This window comes from Arachis hypogaea, chromosome 19 (assembly GCF_003086295.3).
Source record: "Arachis hypogaea cultivar Tifrunner chromosome 19, arahy.Tifrunner.gnm2.J5K5, whole genome shotgun sequence".
Classification (NCBI taxonomy): Eukaryota; Viridiplantae; Streptophyta; class Magnoliopsida; order Fabales; family Fabaceae; genus Arachis; species Arachis hypogaea.
Window position 1 is genome coordinate 89366394 of NC_092054.1, and position 6249 is coordinate 89372642.

The 6249-nt window shown below is 41.0% G+C and overlaps 1 non-coding gene across 1 annotated transcript; it reads right to left on the reverse strand.

Annotated features, from left to right (window-relative positions):
- Window positions 1–2687: 2687 nt before the first annotated feature.
- LOC112781882 (small nucleolar RNA R71) lies at window positions 2688–2791 on the reverse strand. The gene has a single exon (XR_003192632.1). It is a non-coding gene; the product is annotated as a small nucleolar RNA R71 (small nucleolar RNA).
- Window positions 2792–6249: the final 3458 nt, after the last annotated feature.

Consider the following 6249-nt stretch of genomic DNA (forward strand, 5'->3'; position numbering starts at 1 on the left):
GCTTCTCTAGCATGAATCCTCCATTCCTTTCCCAAGGCTCCGAAGGATTCCAAGTATGAGTAGTTTCTTTCCCAAGACAACTACTCAATGGAATTAGATCGAGAAGCTTTCTAACAAAATTCAAGAGAAAAGATTGAAGAAGAAGATAAACTATTATTGATTCATTGAATTACAATAGAGCTCCCTAACCCAATGAAAGGGGGTTTAGTGAATCATAGCTCTGAATTCAATTACAAAGAAAAGGAAAACTAGCTAAAAGTGAAAGTAAAAAGTCCTCTCTAACTTAACTTCTATCCTATTTATACACTTTCTATATTGAGCTTCAGTTGTGCTTCTTGGGCTTTGAGGCCTCTCCTTGCTTTCCTTTTGCCTTGGGTTTATGATCCATAACCTTGATGAGGTTGTTGATCCAAATCCTGTAACATTTATTGAGCCAACTTAGTGATAATCAAATAATGACACATGACTCAATAAATTGAGATTTCAAACTCATCAATCCTTCAGGCCCAATCCCATAAACCATGATATTCAATTGGGTTTCATACCAAAGTAAGTTTAAGTTAATATTTGTGCTCAAAGACTAACTTAAATCACAATATTTTTGGCCCAGAAACCTTTTCCAAGAGTGGCGTTTAAGTTGTAGTTTAAGCTTAAACTGCAGCTTAAACGCCAGACACTTCCAGTGAGGCCTTTTGTAGAAGCACGTTTAAGCTTCAGTTAAGGTTAAACTGAAGCTTAAACGTGGAAATGGAAGAAGGTAGCCCTGGAGAGTCATGTAGTCGAACACGTTTAAGCTTCAGTTTAAGGTTAAACTGAAGCTTAAACGTGGAGATAGGAAAGGCAGCCCTGGAGGTCGAACACGTTTAACCTCCAGTTTGAGGTTAAACTGGAGGTTAAACGTGGAAAAGGGTGGAGGCATACTGGAGGTCGAACACGTTTAACCTCCAGTTTGAGGTCAAACTGGAGGTTAAACGTGGAAGCTTAGAATGGTGGCCCTGGAGGTGTCGAACACGTTTAACCTCCAGTTTGAGGTCAAACTGGAGGTTAAACGTGGAAATGGAGAGAGCAACCCTGGAGTAGAAAAGCTGTCGAACACGTTTAAGCTCCAGTTTGAGTCAAACTGGAGCTTAAACGTGGAATGGCTCCCTGGTACTCTTCCTGGTTCTGGCGTTTAACCTCCAGTTTGAGGTCAAACTGGAGGTTAAACGTGGAACTCCTCCCTGGGTGGCATACTCATTCTGGCATTTAACCTCCAGTTTGAGGTCAAACTGGAGGTTAAACATGGAATGCTCCTTAAGTGAGGCTTTTCATTCTGGCGTTTAACCTCCAGTTTGAGGTCAAACTGGAGGTTAAACTTCAATCCCAGCATTTCTTATCCTTCATGATTTTGGCGTTTAAGCTCCAGTTTAGGCTTAAACTGGAACTTAAACTCCACATGTGATATTCAAGCTTCCTTTATTGATTTTGTTGCTTCCTTGCTTAGCCTCTTCTTCCCTGAAATCATCCAAACAATTGCATCAAAGTCTTGCAAAATTTCATGAGAAATCTTCCATTCATAGCATTTAAGTAATATAACTAAAACTCATGGATTTTGCATCAAAATCATATTGTTTGGATGGTTCATTACTTTGTTCTTCATTTAACCATTTTTGGTTACTTTAAGCTCAAGAAAATGCATAAAACAACTAAAACTAACAGAAAAATGCTAGTGAAACTAGCCTATGATGCCTTGGCATCAATAACCGGTGCACTTGCCGGAAGGAATTTTGCCGATCGTGCAATTTCCTAAATCGTAGCATAACAAGTTTATGCGCATCAAGTTTATGGCGCCGTTGCCGGGGATTGGTTTTCGATTGACAATTCTCAAATTGGAAGTTAACTAGATTGAGCATTTTTTTTTGTTTTGATTAATTCAGTACAAGTTACTTGTTGAATTTCAATTTCTGCACTCTGTTACATGCTTTCTTTCTTTATGCCTTTAAATTCAAGCAACTAACTCACTGACTCACTAACTGTTTGAATTAATTCCTCAACTGCTCTAACCATACTCTTCCATTAACCAAGAGTATTTCACTTGTTTGTTGCCTGTGTTGTGTTCTTGTATGACAGGTAGGAGAGGAGAGACATCAACTCCTTCATATACCGAACCAGAGAGGACCCTTCATAGACTGAGAAGGGAAGCAAGAGGGAAGAGAGTACTGGGAGAAGAGGAATCTGAAGGAGAATCTGAGGACAATTTTGAGGAAGCTTTGGATCTCAACATGGATAGAGAAGTTCACAACCATGAGAGAGCTGATGGAAACAATGCCATTCCTGAGAGGAGGGTTTTTAGTTCATACATAAACCCAACCTCTGGGAATTGTGGTAGCAGCATCCAGAAACCACCCATTCAGGCCAACAATTTTGAGCTCAAACCACAGCTAATATCACTTGTGGAGAATCATTGTTCATTTGGTGGAAGTGCTAATGAAGACCCAAACCAACATCTCACAAAATTCCTGAGAATTTGCGACACTGTGAAGTCCAATGGAGTCCAGGAAGATGCATATAAACTGCTTTTGTTCCCATTTTCACTTAGGGACAAGGCAGCTAAGTGGCTGGAATCATTCCCAAGGGGGATCCTAACAACCTGGGATGAGGTGGAAAGCAAGTTTCTGGCACGTTTCTACCCCCCACAAAAGGTCAATAGGCTTTGATCTGAGGTTCAGACGTTTAGACAACAAGATGGTGAAACTCTCTACGAGGCATGGGAGAGATTCAAGGATTTGACAAGGAAATGCCCACCAGACATGTTCCATGACTGGGTGCAATTGCATATTTTCTATGATGGACTGTCTTATGAATCAAGGAAGGCTGTAGACCATTCATCAGGAGGTTCATTGAACAGGAAAAAGACTGTGGAAGAAGCCATTGAAGTGATTGAGACAGTGGCTGAGAATGAGTACTACTATGCATCAGAGAGACACAACACTAAGGGAGTCATGGAGCTGAACCATGTTGATACAATTCTAGCCCAAAACAAGGTGTTTGCCAAGCAACTAGCAGAGCTTACCAGGCAATTAGAAACAAAGTAAGTGGCTGCAATACACACACAAGATCAAGAGGAAGTAAGCATTGAAGGAGGTCATTGGGAAGAGGCCAACTATGTGGGAAACCAACAAAGGCAATCATATGATCCACATTCCAACACTTACAATCCAGGATGGAAAAATCACCCAAACTTTGGGTGGGGAAACCAGCAAAACCAACATAACAAGTCCACATACCAAAACTCCAACCAAAGATCATACCAAGCCACACAAAACACTTACTCTCAACCACCATATCATAGCCAAAATAATCAACCTGCTCAACCTAATCCGAACCAACAATTTCAAGATCAATTAAACAGGATAGAAGGAATGCTTGCAACCATGAGTCAAGACATAACCGAATTGAAAGCTTTTAAGGAAGAAGTGAATTCTAACCTGCAAAACCAAGGAGCTGCCATCCAGAAGCTAGAAAATCAAATTGCGTATTTGTCTAAGCAAACCCCTGGGACAAGCGGTTCTCATGCTGCCAAGGCTATTGCAAGGGAAGAATGTAAGGCCATAACCCTCAGAAGCGGAAAGAATCTAAAGGAGATCTCAAAGGAAACCACAAAGGATGAAGCAAAGGAAAATGTGAGAGATAAGGAACAAGGACAATCTTTTACATCGTCTGCAACAAAAGAAAAAGAAAAAGAGGTCCTGAAGCCTTATACACCTAAAGCACCATATCCTCAACGTTTGATGAAAAGTGAAAAGGATGGCCAATTCTCCAGGTTCTTGGAGATTTTCAAGAAGCTTCAAATCAACATTCCGTTTGTTGAGGCAATAGAGCAAATGCCACTCTATGCAAAATTCTTAAAGGAATTAATGACCAAGAAAAGAAGCTGGAGAAACGAGGAAACTGTGTTGTTAACTGAAGAATGCAGTGCCATCATCCAGCACAAATTGCCTCAGAAATTGAAGGATCCAGGCAGTTTCCAAATCCCCTGCATCATAGGAGAAGTCATGGTGGAGAAGGCCTTGTGTGACTTAGGGGCCAGTATCAATTTGATGTCTCTAACAATGATGAGAAGAATGAAGATTGAGGAAGCCAAACCAACAAGAATGGCCCTCCAATTGGCAGATCGAACTTTTAAATTCCCTCATGGGATAGTTGAGGATTTGTTGGTGAAGGTGGGAGATTTTATATTTCCTGCTGATTTTGTGGTGTTAGATATGGAGGAAGAAGCCAAAGCTTCAATAATTCTGGGAAGACCCTTCCTGGCTACTGCTGGAGCCATCATAGATGTACAAAAGGGTGAACTCACTCTTAGACTACATGATGAGAAATTGGTGTTTAACGTATTCAAGGCAATGAGCTATCCTTCAGAATCACTAAGGGAATGCATGAGGGTGGATGTAGTGGACATCGCAGTACAAGAAACCTTTGAGGAAACAACAAAGGAAGTGGCAGAGGAGGAGTTCACCAAGGACATAGAAGTTAGTGACATCAAGGCTGCTGAAACAACCATGCCAAACATGCCAGAGATAGTGAAAGAAGAGAAGGAAGCACCAAAACCTGAGCTCAAAGCATTGCCCCCTAATCTCAAGTATGCATACTTGGGAAGTGATGAGAGTCATCCTGTTATCATTAGCTCTGCCCTGAGTCAAGAACAGGAAGAAGAATTGATCAAGGTGCTACAAACTCATCAAGATGCCATTGGATGGACCCTATCTGATTTGAAGGGGATAAGTTCATCCATATGCATGCATAAAATCTTGTTAGAAGAGGATGCTAGACCCTCCATCCAAGCTCAGAGAAGATTGAATCCCGTCATGAAAGAAGTGGTACAAAAGGAGGTCATGAAGTTATGGCAGGCAGGGGTAATCTACCCCATTTCTGATAGCCCATGGGTTAGTCCCATCCATGTAGTTCCCAAGAAAGGTGGCATAACTGTGGTGCCAAATGAGAGGAACGAACTCATACCCACAAGAACTGTCACTGGGTGGAGGATGTGCATAGACTACAGGAAGCTCAATGAAGCCACCAGAAAGGATCATTTCCCACTCCCATTCATGGATCAGATGCTTGAAAGGCTTGCAGGACATGCTTACTATTGCTTTTTGGATGGATACTCAGGCTATAATCAGATAGTAGTTGATCCTAGAGATCAAGAGAAAACATCATTTGTTTGTCCATATGGAGTTTTTGCTTATAGACGCATGCCCTTTGGATTGTGCAATGCACCTGCCACTTTCCAAAGATGCATGCTGTCCATCTTTTCGGACATGATTGAAAAATTTATTGAGGTCTTCATGGATGACTTTTCTGTGTTTGGAGATTCTTTTCCTAGCTGCCTACACCACCTTGCCTTGGTGCTTAAGAGGTGCCAAGAGACTAACCTAGTATTAAACTGGGAAAAATGTCATTTCATGGTTACAGAAGGAATAGTCCTTGGCCACAAAATCTCTAATAGAGGCATTGAGGTAGACAGAGCTAAGGTGGAAATCATTGAAAAACTACCTCCACCAAGTAATGTCAAGGCAGTTAGGAGTTTTTTGGGACACGCTGGTTTTTACAAAAGGTTTATTAGAGACTTTTCCAAAATAGCCAAACCTTTGAGTAACTTGCTTGTCTCTGATACACCCTTTGTATTTGATAAAAATTGCATGCTAGCCTATGAACTTTTAAAGCAAAAACTTTCCTCTGCACCTATCATTGCCCCACCTGATTGGAACTTACCTTTTGAACTGATGTGTGATGCATCAGACCTTGCTATTGGGGCAGTGTTAGGACAAAGGAAAGACAATTTGGTACATGTGATTTATTATGCCAGTAAAGTCTTGAATGCTAACCAAAGGAATTATACAACCACTGAAAAAGAACTCTTGGCAATAGTCTTTGCATTTGACAAATTTAGATCCTATCTCATTGGATCTAAAGTCATTGTCTTCACTGATCATTCAGCTTTAAAATACTTACTTGCTAAACAAGAATCCAAACCAAGACTTATTAGATGGGTTCTTTTGTTGCAGGAATTTGACATTGAAATCAAAGACAAGAAGGGTGTAGAGAACAAGGTGGCAGACCATTTATCAAGGATACCATGTGAAGAAGGAAGCGCACAAAGCACACATATAAATGAGTGCTTTCCTGATGAACAACTCATGGTAATTCACAAAGCACCCTGGTTTGCAGACATAGCAAACTTCAAGGCCACTGGGAGTTTGCCGTTGGAAT